At 42.2% G+C, this 22,137-nt stretch overlaps 1 protein-coding gene across 4 annotated transcripts in view; it reads right to left on the minus strand.

The window, feature by feature from the left end:
* LOC139572869 (oxysterol-binding protein-related protein 10-like) overlaps positions 1–22,137 on the minus strand; it is a 144,924-nt gene that overhangs the window by 51,922 nt on the left and 70,865 nt on the right. The window lies entirely within an intron of this gene.

Here is a 22,137-nt window from a genome sequence, read left to right on the forward strand (position 1 = left end):
TGTTTTCGTGTCAGTGTTGAAGGAGTCGTGCCTGAGGGTTGGAACATTTCTCCCTGCGTCATCCAGAACAGAAGAAAATACTATCCCCCCGTATCACGACATGGCAACGAGGCACGAGGCACAAGGCAGTTAGGGCCCACGTGCGCTCGGCTGGGCCGGGCCTGCGTGTCTCACGGGTCCCTTCTCCTCACATGCACAGCTTGACGAAGGCTGCCTGCGAGACAGAAGGATAGTTGTGTGGAAGAATATGTTTTGAACCCGAATATCCTCCAATTCTACACATGTTGCCCTGACTTACACCATGTTAATATGATTTCTGAGTGACTTACAAAATCAATAGGGGGCATCCCGGTCCGTAATTCAGCCATGATTCCTACAAGTTTAGATAGCTGGCTAGACAAATGTACCAATCTAAACAGTGTTAGTTTACATGAGCGAATTGAGTGACTGTCAGTGACAGACGTGACAAGAGATAAACCACTAATGTACAACCACATGTATAAATGTTTCCTTGTGTATTCTACTATTCTAGAGTTGCCTGAGTTCCTAAAATGGTTCCGTGGACCTACGAAAGGGGGGAGGGGGGCAGTTGCCCATTTAGTCCGTCCACACCAGACGTGATCAGGACACCAGGTTGATTACGTCCGTCCACACCAGACGTGATCAGGACACCAGGTTGATTTAGTCCGTCCACACCAGACGTGATCAGGACACCAGGTTGATTTAGACCGTCCACACCAGACGTGATCAGGACACCATGTTGATATCGTCCGTCCACACCAGACGTGATCAGGACACCAGGTTGATTTAGTCCGTCCACACCAGACGTGATCAGGACACCAGGTTGATTTCGTCCGTCCACACCAGACGTGATCAGGACACCAGGTTGATTTTGTCCGTCCACACCAGACGTGATCAGGACACCAGGTTGATTTCGTCCGTCCACACCAGACGTGATCAGGACACCAGGTTGATTTAGTCCGTCCACACCAGACGTGATCAGGACACCAGGTTGATTTCGTCCGTCCACACCAGACGTGATCAGGACACCAGGGTGATTTAGTCCGTCCACACCAGACGTGATCAGGACACCAGGTTGATTTAGTCCGTCCACACCAGACGTGATCAGGACACCAGGTTGATTTCGTCCGTCCACACCAGACGTGATCAGGACACCAGGGTGATTTAGTCCGTCCACACCAGACGTGATCAGGACACCAGGTTGATTTAGTCCGTCCACACCAGACGTGATCAGGACACCAGGTTGATTTCGTCCGTCCACACCAGACGTGATCAGGACACCAGGGTGATTTAGTCCGTCCACACCAGACGTGATCAGGACACCAGATTGATTTAGTCCAGCTTTGGATAATGACATAAAAGTAATACAAAATATGGACTAAAAACATATTGTCTTTTCGTTGGAGAAAAATCAGGGAAAGAGAGACCGAGATTGAGATAGAGAAAGAGTGTTTACTGTTAATTATCATTGTTTATTTCACTTTTGTATATTATCTACCTCACTTGCTTTGGCAATGTTAACATATGTTTCCCATGCCAATAAAGCCCCTTGAATTGAATTGAATTGAGAGAGAGAGAGAGAGAGAGAGAGAGAGAGAGAGAGAGAGAGAGAGAGAGAGAGAGAGAGAGAGAGAGAGAGAGAGAGAGAGAACCTCAGCACCACAGGTAACTTCCACAAAGCTGTGAACGATCTGAGAGACAAGGCAAGAAGGGCATTCTATGCCATCAAAAGGAACATAAATTTCAACATACCAATTAGGATCTGGCTAAAAATACTTGAATCAGTCATAGAGCCCATTGCCCTTTATGGTTGTGAGGTCTGGGGTCCGCTCACCAACCAAGATTTCACAAAATGGGACAAACACCAAATTGAGACTCTGCATGCAGAATTCTGCAAAAATATCCTCCGTGTACAACGTAGAACACCAAATAATGCATGCAGAGCAGAATTAGGCCGATACCCACTAATTATCAAAATCCAGAAAAGAGCCGTTAAATTCTACAACCACCTAAAAGGAAGCGATTCCCAAACCTTCCATAACAAAGCAATCACCTACAGAGAGATGAACCTGGAGAAGAGTCCCCTAAGCAAGCTGGTCCTGGGGCTCTGTTCACAAACACACCCCACAGAGCCCCAGGACAACAGCACAATTAGACCCAACCAAATCATGAGAAAACAAAAAGATAATTACTTGACACATTGGAAAGAATTAACAAACAAACAGAGCAAACTAGAATGCTATTTGGCCCTAAACAGAGAGTACACAGTGGCAGAATACCTGACCACTGTGACTGACCCAAACTTAAGGAAAGCTTTGACTATGTACAGACTCAGTGAGCATAGCCTTGCTATTGAGAAAGGCCGCCGTAGGCAGACATGGCTCTCAAGAGAAGACAGGCTATGTGCTCACTGCCCACAAAATGAGGTGGAAACTGAGCTGCACTTCCTAACCTCCTGCCCAATGTATGACCATATTAGAGACACATATTTCCCTCAGATCACACAGATCCACAAAGAATTCGAAAACAAATCCAATTTTGATAAACTCCCATATCTACTGGGTGAAATTCCACAGTGTGCCATCACAGCAGCAAGATTTGTGACCTGTTGCCACAAGAAAAGGGCAACCAGTGAAGAACAAACACCATTGTGAATACAACCCATATTTATGTTTATTTATTTTAACTTGTGTGCTTTAACCATTTATACATTGCTACAACACTGTATATATATAATATGACATTTGTAATGTCTTTATTGCTTTGAAACTTCTGTATGTGTAATGTTTACTGTTAATTTTTATTGTTTATTTCACTTTTGTATATTATCTACCTCACTTGCTTTGGCAATGTTAACACATGTTTCCCATGCCAATAAAGCCCCTTGAATTGAATTGAATTGAATTGAGAGAGACCGAGATTGAGATTGAGATTGAGAGAGAGAGAGAGAGAGAGAGAGAGAGAGAGAGAGAGAGAGAGAGAGAGAGAGAGAGAGAGAGAGAGAGAGAGAGAGAGAGAGAGAGAGAGAGAGAGAGAGAGAGAGAGAGAGAGAGAGAAAACTCCAACTCTTTAACATCGTCCTTAGCTCTGGCATCTTCCCCAATATTTGGAACCAAGGACTGATCACCCCAATCCACAAAAGTGGAGACAAATTTGACCCCAATAACTACCGTGGAATATGCGTCAACAGTAACCTTGGGGAAATCCTCTGCATTATCATTAACAGCAGACTCGTACATTTCCTCAATGAAAACAATGTACTGAGCAAATGTCAAATTGGCTTTTTACCAAATTACCGTACAACAGACCATGTATTCACCCTACACACCCTAATTGACAACCAAACAAACCAAAACAAAGGCAAAGTCTTCTCATGCTTTGTTGATTTCAAAAAAGCCTTCGACTCAATTTGGCATGAGGGTCTGCTATACAAATTGATGGAAAGTGGTGTTGGGGGTAAAACATACGACATTATAAAATCCATGTACACAAACAACAAGTGTGCGGTTAAAATTGGCAAAAAACACACACATTTCTTCACACAGGGTCGTGGGGTGAGACAGGGATGCAGCTTAAGCCCCACCCTCTTCAACATGTATATCAACGAATTGGCGCGGGCACTAGAACAGTCTGCAGCACCCGGTCTCACCCTACTAGAATCCGAAGTCAAATGTCTACTGTTTGCTGATGATCTGGTGCTTCTGTCACCAACCAAGGAGGGCCTACAGCAGCACCTAGATCTTCTGCACAGATTCTGTCAGACCTGGGCCCTGACAGTAAATCTCAGTAAGACCAAAATAATGGTGTTCCAAAAAAGTTCCAGTCACCAGGACCACAAATTCCATCTAGACACCGTTGCCCTAGAGCACACAAAAAACTATACATACCTCGGCCTAAACATCAGCACCACAGGTAACTTCCACAAAGCTGTGAACGATCTGAGAGACAAGGCAAGAAGGGCCTTCTATGCCATCAAAAGGAACATACATTTCAACATACCAATTAGGATCTGGCTAAAAATACTTGAATCAGTCATAGAGCCCATTGCCCTTTATGGTTGTGAGGTCTGGGGTCCGCTCACCAACCAAGAATTCACAAAATGGGACAAACACCAAATTGAGACTCTGCATGCAGAATTCTGCAAAAATATCCTCCGTGTACAACGTAGAACACCAAATAATGCATGCAGAGCAGAATTAGGCCGATACCCACTAATTATCAAAATCCAGAAAAGAGACGTTAAATTCTACAACCACCTAAAAGGAAGCGATTCCCAAACCTTCCATAACAAAGCCATCACCTACAGAGAGATGAACCTGGAGAAGAGTCCCCTAAGCAAGCTGGTCCTAGGGCTCTGTTCACAAACACAAACACACCCCACAGAGCCCCAGGACAACAGCACAATTAGACCCAACCAAATCATGAGAAAACAAAAAGATAATTACTTACCACATTGGAAAGAATTAACAAAAAAACAGAGCAAACTACAATGCTATTTGGCCCTAAACAGAGAGTACACAGTGGCAGAATACCTGACCACTGTGACTGACCCAAACTTAAGGAAAGCTTTGACTATGTACAGACTCAGTGAGCATAGCCTTGCTATTGAGAAAGGCCGCCGTAGGCAGACATGGCTCTCAAGAGAAGACAGGCTATGTGCACACTGCCCACAAAATGAGGTGGAAACTGAGCTGCACTTCCTAACCTCCTGCCCAATGTATGACCATATTAGAGAGACATATTTCCCTCAGATTACACAGATCCACAAAGAATTTGAAAACAAATCCAATTTTGATAAACTCCCATATCTACTGGGAGAAATTCCACAGTGTGCCATCACAGCAGCAAGATTTGTGACCTGTTGCCACAAGAAAAGGGCAACCAGTGAAGAACAAACACCATTGTAAATACAACCCATATTTATGCTTATTTGTTTTAACTTGTGTGCTTTAACCATTTGTACATTGTTACAACACTGTATATATATAATATAACATTTGTAATGTCTTTATTGTTTTGAAACTTCTGTATGTGTAATGTTTACTGTTAATTTGTATTGTTTATTTCACTTTTGTATAATATCTACCTCACTTGCTTTGGCAATGTTAACACATGTTTCCCATGCCAATAAAGCCCCTTGAATTGAATTGAATTGAGAGAGAGAGAGAGAGAGAGAGAGAGAGAGAGAGAGAGAGAGAGAGAGAGAGAGAGAGAGAGAGAGAGAGAGAGAGAGAGAGAGAGAGAGAGAGAGAGAGAGAGAGAGAGAGAGAGAGAGAGAGAGAGAGAGAGAGAGAGAGAGAGAGAGAGAGAGAGAGAGAGAGAGAGAGAGAGAGAGAGAGAGAGAGAGAGAGAGAACCTCAGCACCACAGGTAACTTCCACAAAGCTGTGAACGATCTGAGAGACAAGGCAAGAAGGGCATTCTATGCCATCAAAAGGAACATAAATTTCAACATACCAATTAGGATCTGGCTAAAAATACTTGAATCAGTCATAGAGCCCATTGCCCTTTATGGTTGTGAGGTCTGGGGTCCGCTCACCAACCAAGATTTCACAAAATGGGACAAACACCAAATTGAGACTCTGCATGCAGAATTCTGCAAAAATATCCTCCGTGTACAACGTAGAACACCAAATAATGCATGCAGAGCAGAATTAGGCCGATACCCACTAATTATCAAAATCCAGAAAAGAGCCGTTAAATTCTACAACCACCTAAAAGGAAGCGATTCCCAAACCTTCCATAACAAAGCAATCACCTACAGAGAGATGAACCTGGAGAAGAGTCCCCTAAGCAAGCTGGTCCTGGGGCTCTGTTCACAAACACACCCCACAGAGCCCCAGGACAACAGCACAATTAGACCCAACCAAATCATGAGAAAACAAAAAGATAATTACTTGACACATTGGAAAGAATTAACAAACAAACAGAGCAAACTAGAATGCTATTTGGCCCTAAACAGAGAGTACACAGTGGCAGAATACCTGACCACTGTGACTGACCCAAACTTAAGGAAAGCTTTGACTATGTACAGACTCAGTGAGCATAGCCTTGCTATTGAGAAAGGCCGCCGTAGGCAGACATGGCTCTCAAGAGAAGACAGGCTATGTGCTCACTGCCCACAAAATGAGGTGGAAACTGAGCTGCACTTCCTAACCTCCTGCCCAATGTATGACCATATTAGAGACACATATTTCCCTCAGATCACACAGATCCACAAAGAATTCGAAAACAAATCCAATTTTGATAAACTCCCATATCTACTGGGTGAAATTCCACAGTGTGCCATCACAGCAGCAAGATTTGTGACCTGTTGCCACAAGAAAAGGGCAACCAGTGAAGAACAAACACCATTGTGAATACAACCCATATTTATGTTTATTTATTTTAACTTGTGTGCTTTAACCATTTATACATTGCTACAACACTGTATATATATAATATGACATTTGTAATGTCTTTATTGCTTTGAAACTTCTGTATGTGTAATGTTTACTGTTAATTTTTATTGTTTATTTCACTTTTGTATATTATCTACCTCACTTGCTTTGGCAATGTTAACACATGTTTCCCATGCCAATAAAGCCCCTTGAATTGAATTGAATTGAATTGAGAGAGACCGAGATTGAGATTGAGATTGAGAGAGAGAGAGAGAGAGAGAGAGAGAGAGAGAGAGAGAGAGAGAGAGAGAGAGAGAGAGAGAGAGAGAGAGAGAGAGAGAGAAAATTCCAATTCCAATTGGCTATACTAAAACTCTTTAACATCGTCCTTAGCTCTGGCATCTTCCCCAATATTTGGAACCAAGGACTGATCACCCCAATCCACAAAAGTGGAGACAAATTTGACCCCAATAACTACCGTGGAATATGCGTCAACAGTAACCTTGGGAAAATCCTCTGCATTATCATTAACAGCAGACTCGTACATTTCCTCAATGAAAACAATGTACTGAGCAAATGTCAAATTGGCTTTTTACCAAATTACCGTACAACAGACCATGTATTCACCCTACACACCCTAATTGACAACCAAACAAACCAAAACAAAGGCAAAGTCTTCTCATGCTTTGTTGATTTCAAAAAAGCCTTCGACTCAATTTGGCATGAGGGTCTGCTATACAAATTGATGGAAAGTGGTGTTGGGGGTAAAACATACGACATTATAAAATCCATGTACACAAACAACAAGTGTGCGGTTAAAATTGGCAAAAAACACACACATTTCTTCACACAGGGTCGTGGGGTGAGACAGGGATGCAGCTTAAGCCCCACCCTCTTCAACATGTATATCAACGAATTGGCGCGGGCACTAGAACAGTCTGCAGCACCCGGTCTCACCCTACTAGAATCCGAAGTCAAATGTCTACTGTTTGCTGATGATCTGGTGCTTCTGTCACCAACCAAGGAGGGCCTACAGCAGCACCTAGATCTTCTGCACAGATTCTGTCAGACCTGGGCCCTGACAGTAAATCTCAGTAAGACCAAAATAATGGTGTTCCAAAAAAGTTCCAGTCACCAGGACCACAAATTCCATCTAGACACCGTTGCCCTAGAGCACACAAAAAACTATACATACCTCGGCCTAAACATCAGCACCACAGGTAACTTCCACAAAGCTGTGAACGATCTGAGAGACAAGGCAAGAAGGGCCTTCTATGCCATCAAAAGGAACATACATTTCAACATACCAATTAGGATCTGGCTAAAAATACTTGAATCAGTCATAGAGCCCATTGCCCTTTATGGTTGTGAGGTCTGGGGTCCGCTCACCAACCAAGAATTCACAAAATGGGACAAACACCAAATTGAGACTCTGCATGCAGAATTCTGCAAAAATATCCTCCGTGTACAACGTAGAACACCAAATAATGCATGCAGAGCAGAATTAGGCCGATACCCACTAATTATCAAAATCCAGAAAAGAGACGTTAAATTCTACAACCACCTAAAAGGAAGCGATTCCCAAACCTTCCATAACAAAGCCATCACCTACAGAGAGATGAACCTGGAGAAGAGTCCCCTAAGCAAGCTGGTCCTAGGGCTCTGTTCACAAACACAAACACACCCCACAGAGCCCCAGGACAACAGCACAATTAGACCCAACCAAATCATGAGAAAACAAAAAGATAATTACTTACCACATTGGAAAGAATTAACAAAAAAACAGAGCAAACTACAATGCTATTTGGCCCTAAACAGAGAGTACACAGTGGCAGAATACCTGACCACTGTGACTGACCCAAACTTAAGGAAAGCTTTGACTATGTACAGACTCAGTGAGCATAGCCTTGCTATTGAGAAAGGCCGCCGTAGGCAGACATGGCTCTCAAGAGAAGACAGGCTATGTGCACACTGCCCACAAAATGAGGTGGAAACTGAGCTGCACTTCCTAACCTCCTGCCCAATGTATGACCATATTAGAGAGACATATTTCCCTCAGATTACACAGATCCACAAAGAATTTGAAAACAAATCCAATTTTGATAAACTCCCATATCTACTGGGAGAAATTCCACAGTGTGCCATCACAGCAGCAAGATTTGTGACCTGTTGCCACAAGAAAAGGGCAACCAGTGAAGAACAAACACCATTGTAAATACAACCCATATTTATGCTTATTTGTTTTAACTTGTGTGCTTTAACCATTTGTACATTGTTACAACACTGTATATATATAATATAACATTTGTAATGTCTTTATTGTTTTGAAACTTCTGTATGTGTAATGTTTACTGTTAATTTGTATTGTTTATTTCACTTTTGTATAATATCTACCTCACTTGCTTTGGCAATGTTAACACATGTTTCCCATGCCAATAAAGCCCCTTGAATTGAATTGAATTGAGAGAGAGAGAGAGAGAGAGAGAGAGAGAGAGAGAGAGAGAGAGAGAGAGAGAGAGAGAGAGAGAGAGAGAGAGAGAGAGAGAGAGAGAGAGAGAGAGAGAGAGAGAGAGAGAGAGAGAGAGAGAGAGAGAGAGAGAGAGAGAGAGAGAGAGAGAGAGAGAGAGAGAGAGAGAGAGAGAGAGAGAGAGAGAGAACCTCAGCACCACAGGTAACTTCCACAAAGCTGTGAACGATCTGAGAGACAAGGCAAGAAGGGCATTCTATGCCATCAAAAGGAACATAAATTTCAACATACCAATTAGGATCTGGCTAAAAATACTTGAATCAGTCATAGAGCCCATTGCCCTTTATGGTTGTGAGGTCTGGGGTCCGCTCACCAACCAAGATTTCACAAAATGGGACAAACACCAAATTGAGACTCTGCATGCAGAATTCTGCAAAAATATCCTCCGTGTACAACGTAGAACACCAAATAATGCATGCAGAGCAGAATTAGGCCGATACCCACTAATTATCAAAATCCAGAAAAGAGCCGTTAAATTCTACAACCACCTAAAAGGAAGCGATTCCCAAACCTTCCATAACAAAGCACTCACCTACAGAGAGATGAACCTGGAGAAGAGTCCCCTAAGCAAGCTGGTCCTGGGGCTCTGTTCACAAACACACCCCACAGAGCCCCAGGACAACAGCACAATTAGACCCAACCAAATCATGAGAAAACAAAAAGATAATTACTTGACACATTGGAAAGAATTAACAAACAAACAGAGCAAACTAGAATGCTATTTGGCCCTAAACAGAGAGTACACAGTGGCAGAATACCTGACCACTGTGACTGACCCAAACTTAAGGAAAGCTTTGACTATGTACAGACTCAGTGAGCATAGCCTTGCTATTGAGAAAGGCCGCCGTAGGCAGACATGGCTCTCAAGAGAAGACAGGCTATGTGCTCACTGCCCACAAAATGAGGTGGAAACTGAGCTGCACTTCCTAACCTCCTGCCCAATGTATGACCATATTAGAGACACATATTTCCCTCAGATCACACAGATCCACAAAGAATTCGAAAACAAATCCAATTTTGATAAACTCCCATATCTACTGGGTGAAATTCCACAGTGTGCCATCACAGCAGCAAGATTTGTGACCTGTTGCCACAAGAAAAGGGCAACCAGTGAAGAACAAACACCATTGTAAATACAACCCATATTTATGTTTATTTATTTTAACTTGTGTGCTTTAACCATTTATACATTGCTACAACACTGTATATATATAATATGACATTTGTAATGTCTTTATTGCTTTGAAACTTCTGTATGTGTAATGTTTACTGTTAATTTTTATTGTTTATTTCACTTTTGTATATTATCTACCTCACTTGCTTTGGCAATGTTAACACATGTTTCCCATGCCAATAAAGCCCCTTGAATTGAATTGAATTGAATTGAGAGAGACCGAGATTGAGATTGAGATTGAGAGAGAGAGAGAGAGAGAGAGAGAGAGAGAGAGAGAGAGAGAGAGAGAGAGAGAGAGAGAGAGAGAGAGAGAGAGAGAGAGAGAGAGAGAGAGAGAGAGAGAACCTCAGCACCACAGGTAACTTCCACAAAGCTGTGAACGATCTGAGAGACAAGGCAAGAAGGGCATTCTATGTCATCAAAAGGAACATAAATTTCAACATACCAATTAGGATCTGGCTAAAAATACTTGAATCAGTCATAGAGCCCATTGCCCTTTATGGTTGTGAGGTCTGGGGTCCGCTCACCAACCAAGATTTCACAAAATGGGACAAACACCAAATTGAGACTCTGCATGCAGAATTCTGCAAAAATATCCTCCGTGTACAACGTAGAACACCAAATAATGCATGCAGAGCAGAATTAGGCCGATACCCACTAATTATCAAAATCCAGAAAAGAGCCGTTAAATTCTACAACCACCTAAAAGGAAGCGATTCCCAAACCTTCCATAACAAAGCAATCACCTACAGAGAGATGAACCTGGAGAAGAGTCCCCTAAGCAAGCTGGTCCTGGGGCTCTGTTCACAAACACACCCCACAGAGCCCCAGGACAACAGCACAATTAGACCCAACCAAATCATGAGAAAACAAAAAGATAATTACTTGACACATTGGAAAGAATTAACAAACAAACAGAGCAAACTAGAATGCTATTTGGCCCTAAACAGAGAGTACACAGTGGCAGAATACCTGACCACTGTGACTGACCCAAACTTAAGGAAAGCTTTGACTATGTACAGACTCAGTGAGCATAGCCTTGCTATTGAGAAAGGCCGCCGTAGGCAGACATGGCTCTCAAGAGAAGACAGGCTATGTGCTCACTGCCCACAAAATGAGGTGGAAACTGAGCTGCACTTCCTAACCTCCTGCCCAATGTATGACCATATTAGAGACACATATTTCCCTCAGATCACACAGATCCACAAAGAATTCGAAAACAAATCCAATTTTGATAAACTCCCATATCTACTGGATGAAATTCCACAGTGTGCCATCACAGCAGCAAGATTTGTGACCTGTTGCCACAAGAAAAGGGCAACCAGTGAAGAACAAACACCATTGTAAATACAACCCATATTTATGTTTATTTATTTTAACTTGTGTGCTTTAACCATTTATACATTGCTACAACACTGTATATATATAATATGACATTTGTAATGTCTTTATTGCTTTGAAACTTCTGTATGTGTAATGTTTACTGTTAATTTTTATTGTTTATTTCACTTTTGTATATTATCTACCTCACTTGCTTTGGCAATGTTAACACATGTTTCCCATGCCAATAAAGCCCCTTGAATTGAATTGAATTGAATTGAGAGAGACCGAGATTGAGATTGAGATTGAGAGAGAGAGAGAGAGAGAGAGAGAGAGAGAGAGAGAGAGAGAGAGAGAGAGAGAGAGAGAGAGAGAGAGAGAGAGAGAGAGAGAGAGAGAGAGAGAGAGAGAGAGAGAGAGAGAGAGAGAATTCCAATTCCAATTGGCTATACTAAAACTCTTTAACATCGTCCTTAGCTCTGGCATCTTCCCCAATATTTGGAACCAAGGACTGATCACCCCAATCCACAAAAGTGGAGACAAATTTGACCCCAATAACTACCGTGGAATATGCGTCAACAGTAACCTTGGGAAAATCCTCTGCATTATCATTAACAGCAGACTCGTACATTTCCTCAATGAAAACAATGTACTGAGCAAATGTCAAATTGGCTTTTTACCAAATTACCGTACAACAGACCATGTATTCACCCTACACACCCTAATTGACAACCAAACAAACCAAAACAAAGGCAAAGTCTTCTCATGCTTTGTTGATTTCAAAAAAGCCTTCGACTCAATTTGGCATGAGGGTCTGCTATACAAATTGATGGAAAGTGGTGTTGGGGGTAAAACATACGACATTATAAAATCCATGTACACAAACAACAAGTGTGCGGTTAAAATTGGCAAAAAACACACACATTTCTTCACACAGGGTCGTGGGGTGAGACAGGGATGCAGCTTAAGCCCCACCCTCTTCAACATGTATATCAACGAATTGGCGCGGGCACTAGAACAGTCTGCAGCACCCGGTCTCACCCTACTAGAATCCGAAGTCAAATGTCTACTGTTTGCTGATGATCTGGTGCTTCTGTCACCAACCAAGGAGGGCCTACAGCAGCACCTAGATCTTCTGCACAGATTCTGTCAGACCTGGGCCCTGACAGTAAATCTCAGTAAGACCAAAATAATGGTGTTCCAAAAAAGTTCCAGTCACCAGGACCACAAATTCCATCTAGACACCGTTGCCCTAGAGCACACAAAAAACTATACATACCTCGGCCTAAACATCAGCACCACAGGTAACTTCCACAAAGCTGTGAACGATCTGAGAGACAAGGCAAGAAGGGCCTTCTATGCCATCAAAAGGAACATACATTTCAACATACCAATTAGGATCTGGCTAAAAATACTTGAATCAGTCATAGAGCCCATTGCCCTTTATGGTTGTGAGGTCTGGGGTCCGCTCACCAACCAAGAATTCACAAAATGGGACAAACACCAAATTGAGACTCTGCATGCAGAATTCTGCAAAAATATCCTCCGTGTACAACGTAGAACACCAAATAATGCATGCAGAGCAGAATTAGGCCGATACCCACTAATTATCAAAATCCAGAAAAGAGACGTTAAATTCTACAACCACCTAAAAGGAAGCGATTCCCAAACCTTCCATAACAAAGCCATCACCTACAGAGAGATGAACCTGGAGAAGAGTCCCCTAAGCAAGCTGGTCCTAGGGCTCTGTTCACAAACACAAACACACCCCACAGAGCCCCAGGACAACAGCACAATTAGACCCAACCAAATCATGAGAAAACAAAAAGATAATTACTTGTCACATTGGAAAGAATTAACAAACAAACAGAGCAAACTACAATGCTATTTGGCCCTAAACAGAGAGTACACAGTGGCAGAATACCTGACCACTGTGACTGACCCAAACTTAAGGAAAGCTTTGACTATGTACAGACTCAGTGAGCATAGCCTTGCTATTGAGAAAGGCCGCCGTAGGCAGACATGGCTCTCAAGAGAAGACAGGCTATGTGCACACTGCCCACAAAATGAGGTGGAAACTGAGCTGCACTTCCTAACCTCCTGCCCAATGTATGACCATATTAGAGAGACATATTTCCCTCAGATTACACAGATCCACAAAGAATTTGAAAACAAATCCAATTTTGATAAACTCCCATATCTACTGGGAGAAATTCCACAGTGTGCCATCACAGCAGCAAGATTTGTGACCTGTTGCCACAAGAAAAGGGCAACCAGTGAAGAACAAACACCATTGTAAATACAACCCATATTTATGCTTATTTGTTTTAACTTGTGTGCTTTAACCATTTGTACATTGTTACAACACTGTATATATATAATATAACATTTGTAATGTCTTTATTGTTTTGAAACTTCTGTATGTGTAATGTTTACTGTTAATTTGTATTGTTTATTTCACTTTTGTATAATATCTACCTCACTTGCTTTGGCAATGTTAACACATGTTTCCCATGCCAATAAAGCCCCTTGAATTGAATTGAATTGAGAGAGAGAGAGAGAGAGAGAGAGAGAGAGAGAGAGAGAGAGAGAGAGAGAGAGAGAGAGAGAGAGAGAGAGATCTGGGGCAGTGAGAAGAGTGGCAGAACGGGCACAGGCTGTGTTCCCAACAACCAATATAGTTGTGTCCACCCTCCTACCAAGAAAAGACTTCCCAGGACAGTTGATCGACAAAATAAATCAACAGATCACTGTGGACTGTGCCTCACTACTCAACGTCAGAACGGCTCACCACCCCACTCTGACATGTCAACACTTATACGATAATGTACATCTTGATCAGGACAGTGTCAGAACCTTTGCCAAGGACCTAAAAGATGCAACACTTGGCAGGGACCCACACACCCATCACCCCAGCAACAGAGGTCCCCCGCCCCACCTTCTGAAACAACAGTACCTCCACCATCCCCAGGAGAAAAGAGCCAGACACGGCTTATTACAGCACAGCTCTACTAGACCAGGCCCAACACAACACAGATTTACGAGACCAGGGCCTTCACAACACAGCTCTACTAGACCAGGCCCATCACAACACAGATTTACGAGACCAGACCCGCATCAGGACAACACGACTAGACCAGGCCCAACACAACACAGCTCTACTAGACCAGGCCCATCACAACACAGCTCTACTAGACCAGGCCCAACACAACACAGATTTACGAGACCAGACCCGCCTCAGGACAGCACGACTAGACCCGGCCCATCACAACACAGCTCTACTAGACCAGGGCCTTCACAACACAGCTCTACTAGACCAGGCCCATCACAACATAGCTCTACTGGACCAGGCCCATCACAACACAGCTCTACTAGACCAGGCCCATCAGAACACAGCTCTACTGGACCAGGCCCATCACAACACAGCTCTACTAGACCAGGCCCATCACAACACATCTCTACTAGACCTGACCCATCACAACACAGCTCTACTGGACCTGGCCCGTCACAACACATCTCTACTGGACCTGGCCCATCACAACACAGCTCTGACCACTACTCCAGGGTCGGACAGAACACTGTCCTTCAGAGAAGTACACCACATGATGCAGTCCACACCATGTATCATTCAGATCATCAGCCTACATATGCTGAGGTAACCTCTGGCAAAAGACACCTAGAACAATCAGAGATAGGAGAGGTGCGCCAACTACTGCAACTAATATGCAGACTACTGAGCTAGACAGACCCTTTAATTCACGGGCACACACACACACAGGGTTGCAGATTGCATTGTACTTATTTTTTGTGCAGTCTTATTCCATTCTTATTAATTTGTTTACAACTATTCTTAATTTTATTGGCACCAGTATAATAATAATATTTATATATAATGGTGTGTGTATGTATGTATGTATGTATGTATGTATGTATGTATGTATGTATGTATGTATGTATGTATGTATGTATGTATGTATGTGTATGTGTGTGTGTGTGTGTGTGTGTGTGTGTGTGTGTGTGTGTATGTATGTGTGTATATGTATGTATGTGTGTATATGTATATATATATGTATGTATGTGTATGTGTATGTGTGTGTATACGGTGGGGAGAACAGGTGTTTGGTGCACTGGCAATTTTGCAGGTTTTCCTGCTTGCAAAGCATGTGGAGGTCTGTAGTTTTTGTCGTGGGTGCGCTTCGGCTGTGGGGGGGGGAATCTGGAGCGGGAATCCAGAGGGTCACATTGTATGGTTTTTGGGTAGTCGGTTTGCGTTTTGTTGCATGACATAAGTATTTGATACATCAGAAAAGCAGAACTGAATATTTGGTACAGAAACCTTAGTTTGCAATTACAGAGATCATACGTTTCCTGTAGTTCTTGACCAGGTTTGCACACACTGCAGCAGGGATTTTGGCCCACTCCTCTATACAGACCTTCTCCAGATCCTTCAGGTTTCGGGGCTGTCGCTGGGCAATACGGACTTTCGGCTCCCTCCAAAGATTTTCTATTGGGTTCAGGTCTGGAGACTGGCTAGGCCACTCCAGGACCTTGAGATGCTTCTTACGGAGCCACTCCTTAGTTGCCCTGGCTGTGTGTTTCGGGTCGTTGTCATGCTGGAAGACCCAGCCACGACCCATCTTCAATGCTCTTACTGAGGGAAGGAGGTTGTTGGTCAAGATCTCGCGATACATGGCCCCATCCATCCTCCCCTCAATACGGTGCAGTCGTCCTGTCCCCTTTGCAGAAAAGCATCCCCAAAGAATGATGTTTCCACCTCCATGCTTCACGGTTGGGATGGTGTTCTTGGGGTTGTACTCATCCTTCTATTCCTCCAAACACGGCGAGTGGAGTTTAGAGCAAAAAGCTCTATTTTTGTCTCATCAGACCACATGACCTTCTCCCATTCCTCCTCTGGATCATCCAGATGGTCATTGGCAAACTTCAGACGGGCCTGGACATGCGCTGGCTTGAGCAGGGGGACCTTGCGTGCGCTGCAGGATTTTAATCCATGACGGCGTAGTGTGTTACTAATGGTTTTCTTTGAGACTGTGGTCCCAGCTCTCTTCAGGTCATTGACCAGGTCCTGCCGTGTAGTTCTGGGCTGATCCCTCACATTCCTCATGATCATTGATGCCCCACGAGGTGAGATCTTGCATGGAGCCCCAGACCGAGGGTGATTGACCGTCATCTTGAACTTCTTCCATTTTCTAATAATTGTGCCAACAGTTGTTGCCTTCTCACCAAGCTGCTTGGCTATTGTCCTGTAGCCCATCCCAGCCTTGTACAGGTCTACAATTTATCCCTGATGTCCTTACACAGCTCTCTGGTCTTGGCCATTGTGGAGAGGTTGGAGTCTGTTTGATTGAGTGTGTGGACAGGTGTCTTTTATACAGGTAACGAGTTCAAACAGGTGCAGTTAATACAGGTAATGAGTGGAGAACAGGAGGGCTTCTTAAAGAAAAACGAACAGGTCTGTGAGAGCCGGAATTCTTACTGGTTGGTAGGTGATCAAGTACTTATGTCATGCAGTAAGATGCAGATTGATTGCTTGGAGGTCATACAGTGTGATTTTCTGGATTTTTGTTTTGGATTCCGTCTCTCACAGTTGAAGTGTACCTATGATGGGGATGGCAGACCTCTGCATGCTTTGTAGGTGGGAGGGCCTGCGGGGTCGGCAGTGTGTCAGGTGCTTGTTCTCCCCACTGTATATATATATATATATATATATATATATATATATATATATATATTATTTTGTATTGTTTTCAATGTACTTTACTCAAACCAGTGAATATCACTTATTATAAATGAGATCATTAACTATCAGCTCTTGGAATATCCAGGGACTTTACTCTTCACATTTTGGTTATAAAACAACAAATCCAGAATTGATTAAAAACATCAAAGGACAGGACATCATAATCCTACTGGAAACATGGTGTCGTGGAGACATAGATACTCAGTGTCCCTCAGGCTATAGGGAAAGTTTACTACCATCAATCAAACATAAAAATGTTAAACGGGGCCGAGACTCAGGTGGAATCATCATTTGGCATAAGCAGGACTTGGCACTGAATGAAATGAAAAAAGGTACCAGTCACATTTGGCTAAAACTTAACAAAGGTACAATCTATTGTGACAATGATGTGTACATATGTGCAGCTTATGCTCCTCCTTCAGATTCACCATATTATGATGATCAGTTTTTTGACAATCTCCATACAGAAATCATTACATTTCAGGCAGAGGGTAAAGTGCTTCTTTGTGGAGATTTCAATGCAAGAACAGGTTCTGAGCCTGACTACACTGATGCGGGAGGTAACCACCACATATTTGGTCACCCCTCCTTGTACAGCAGCCCTATTATAAATAATAGAAACAGTCCTGACCAAATACTGAACAAAAATGGGAAGGAGTTAGTGCATCTCTGTCGAGCCTTAGGCCTGTACATGCTTAATGGTAGAATCAGAGGGGACTCTTTAGGTCAGTTTACTTACTGCTCAGCTCTTGGGACAAGTGTAGTCGATTATGCCATCACGGACATTGACCCCTCCTCCATTAGTGCATTCACTGTCAGACCACAGACACCATTGTCAGATCACAGTCAGATCAACGTGTTTTTGAAGAAATTAACCGGCAATATTCATTCAAAAAAACTGCCCAATAAACTCTTCAACATAAACCAATCATACAGATGGGCTCCAAACAGTGCAGAGGGATTCATTGAAACATTGAACTCAAAAGAAATGATGAACTCTATACAGTTTTTCAATAACTCACAATACCAAAACAATAAAGATGGTGTCAATTCGGCTACTCTAAACATCAACTGCATATTCCAAAAAGCAGCATCGAAAGCAAATTTGAGAAAACCAAAGAAATGCAACATCAGAAACAAAAAACAAAATGTTTCTGACAAATGGTTTGATAATGAATGTAAAACAATTAGAAAACACCTAAGACAAATGTCAAACAAAAAACATAAGCAGCAAAACAACCCAGAGCTACGATATGAATACTTTGAAACTCTGAAACAGTATAAACATACACTGAAACGCAAGAAACTGAATTATACCAACAAGACACTTGATGAAATTGAAAACGCAATTGACCAAAATCAGTTCTGGGACATGTGGAACAATTTAAGCACAACAAAGCCACAAGAATTAGCCATACAAGATGTAGGAATTTGGAAAACTTATTTTGATAATCTATACAAAAACATCCCACAAAAAGACTTAAAACAGAACCAATTAGAAATTAAAGAAAAATTGAAAATCCTTGAATCAGTCATTAAAAATAACCAAAATCCATTAGATTACCCAATAACCCAACAAGAACTAAATGAAAAGCTCAAATATATTAAATCAAAGAAGGCATGTGGTCTAGACAACATCAGAAATGAAATGCTGAAAAACAGCACACCTGAGTTGCAAAATGCTGTGCTTAAATTGTTCAACATGGTTTTAACTTCTGGCTGCTTCCCTGATGTCTGGAACCAGGGGCTCATCTCCCCTATCCACAAAAGTGGAGACAAATCAGACCCCAATAATTACAGGGGAATTTGTGTAAACAGTAACTTGGGAAAGGTTTTCTGTAGCATTTTGAATTCAAGAATCCAAACCTTTCTTCAAGAAAAAAATGTAATAACTAAATGTCAAATTGGCTTTCTCCCTAACCATCGCACTACTGACCATATATACACCCTACACACACTAATTAATAAACACGTCCACCAAAAAAAAGAGGGCAAAATCTTTGCTTGCTTTATTGACTTTAAAAAAGCATTTGATTCTATTTGGCACGAAGGGCTATTCTACAAAATTCTACAAAGTGGGCTTGGTGGTAAGGTGTATGACTTAATAAAATGTATGTACACAGAAAATAAGTGTGCAATAAAAATCAAAAACCAAAGAACAGAATTCTTTTCACAATGTCGAGGTGTGAGACAAGGCTGCAGTTTGAGTCCAAATCTTTTCAACATTTATATCAATGAATTAGCAGACATGTTGGACCATTCTCCAGCCCCAGGACTCACACTATTTGACACAGAGGTGAAATACCTGCTATATGCTGATGACTTGGTACTTCTATCACCAACCAAAGAAGGTCTTCAACAGAACATTAATATTCTAGAGCAATATTGCCATAATTGGGCCCTGGCAGTAAATTTCCCAAAAACTAAAATCATGATTTTCCAAAAACAAAACAGATGTCAGAAACACAAATATAAATTCACCCTGAACAACACCATAATTGAACACACAAAAAATTACACCTACCTTGGTCTGACCATATCTGCATCGGGAAACTTTAATATGGCAGTGAATGCACTCAAAGAAAAAGCCCGCAGAGCATTGTATGCAATAAAAATGAAATTATTCAAAATCAACATCCCAATTAGAATTTGGACCAAAATATTTGACAGTGTAATCCTACCAATAGCTCTTTACGGAAGTGAGGTTTGGGGGCCACTCAATAAACTGGACTTTAAAATGTGGGACAAACATCCAATTGAAACCCTACATGCAGAATTCTGTCGGAAAATCCTACAAGTCCAGAGAAATACACCAACTAATGCATGTAGGGCAGAATTGGGCCGCTTTCCAGTAATAATGAAAATACAGAAAAGATCATTAAAATTTTGGCTACATCTAAATTCAAGTCCAAATTCGAGTCTGCAATTTAAAGCACTTCAAACCCAAGAGCTGAGCCCAGAAACGAGCCCTCTCAGTCAGCTGGTGTTGGACCTAACCAACCAAGCTGACACCGGCACTGCTTCAAAAGAAAGAATTCCAATAAACAAAATCATGAACCAATCAAAGGACTCATATTTACAACATTGGAAAAACGAAACAAAATCCCAAAGCCGACTAAATTGCTATCTGACCCTAAACAGAGAATATGAATTGGCTGAATATCTCTACTCTGTCAGAGATTCGAAGCAGAGACAGATCCTTACCAAGTACAGGCTGAGTGACCACCGATTGGCAATAGAAACCGGCAGACATAAAAAGACATGGCTACCCAAAGAGGAGCGTGTATGTGGTCACTGCACGACAGGGGAGGTAGAAACAGAGATGCACTTTCTCCTTTACTGTGATAAATATTCCTCACCAAGAGATTCATTATTCACAGAAATGACTACATTTATTCCAAATTTTAACTTATTAAACCCAGAGGAAAAACTAAAAATACTCATGGGCGAAGGAGCAATGGCTCCTCTTGCAGCCAAATATGTATTTGCCTGCCATAGCCTGAGGGACAGTGAATAATAACATCTGCATAGTAAGCAGTAACTTACTTATTATGACTGTTATTGTTATTACTGTTATTGTTATTAGTATTATTATTGTTGTTTATCATTCCAAATAGTAATGGTATGGGTGGTAATGGTAATGATAGCAGTTTAATGATAGTGGTGGTGGTAGTGGTGCATTACACCATACATTACATTCGACTATTGACTGTTACCATTTTATTGTTACTATTTTTTATATTTAATTTTGTATTATTATTTACTGCCATTCTATATTATTATTTGTCATTGTTTTAATTGTATTACAATGTATATTGTATACATTGTTGCTTTGGCAATATTGACACAATGTTTTTCATGCCAATAAAGCAGCTTGAATTTGAATTTGAATTTGAGAGAGAGAGAGAGAGAGAGAGAGAGAGAGAGAGAGAGAGGAGACCAGAGAGAGAGACCGAGAGAGAGAGACAGAGAGAGAGAGAGAGAGAGAGAGAGAGAGAGAGAGAGAGAGAGAGAGAGAGAGAGAGAGAGAGAGAGAGAGAGAGAGAGAGAGAGACAGAGAGAGAGAGAGAGAGAGAGAGAGAGAGAGAGAGAGAGAGAGAGAGAGAGAGAGAGAGAGAGGAGACCAGAGAGAGAGACCGAGAGAGAGAGACAGAGAGACAGAGAGAGAGAGAGAGAGAGAGAGAGAGAGAGAGAGAGAGAGAGAGAGAGAGAGAGAGAGACAGAGAGAGAGAGAGAGAGAGAGAGAGAGAGAGAGAGAGAGAGAGAGAGAGAGAGAGAGAGACAGAGAGAGAGAGAGAGAGAGAGAGAGAGAGAGAGAGAGAGAGAGAGAGAGAGAGAGAGAGAGAGGAGACCAGAGAGAGAGAGAGAGAGAGAGAGAGAGAGAGAGAGAGACAGAGAGAGAGAGAGAGAGAGAGAGAGAGAGAGAGAGAGAGAGAGAGAGAGAGAGAGAGGAGACCAGAGAGAGAGACCGAGAGAGAGAGACAGAGAGAGAGAGAGAGAGAGAGAGAGAGAGAGAGAGAGAGAGAGAGAGAGAGAGAGAGAGAGAGAGAGAGAGAGAGAGAGAGAGAGAGAGAGAGAGACAGAGAGAGAGAGAGAGAGAGAGAGAGAGAGAGAGAGAGAGAGAGAGAGAGAGAGAGAGAGAGAGAGAGAGAGAGAGAGAGAGAGAGAGAGAGAGGGCGAGGTGAACTGGGAGAAAAGAGGACATTTCTGTCTACGTCAATTTGGATGCACTGACTCACTCGCCCTCCTGAGGGAGCTGGTTTCATCCATCACACATAAGAAACATCCAAACTAACTGGCTTTCATCCATCACACATAAGAAACATCCAAACTAGCTGGCTTTCATCCATCACACATAAGAAACATCCAAACTAGCTGGCTTTCATCCATCACACATAAGAAACATCCAAACATTTACATTTACATTTAAGTCATTTAGCAGACGCTCTTATCCAGAG

This window comes from Salvelinus alpinus, chromosome 4, assembly GCF_045679555.1.
Source record: "Salvelinus alpinus chromosome 4, SLU_Salpinus.1, whole genome shotgun sequence".
NCBI lineage: Eukaryota > Metazoa > Chordata > Actinopteri > Salmoniformes > Salmonidae > Salvelinus > Salvelinus alpinus.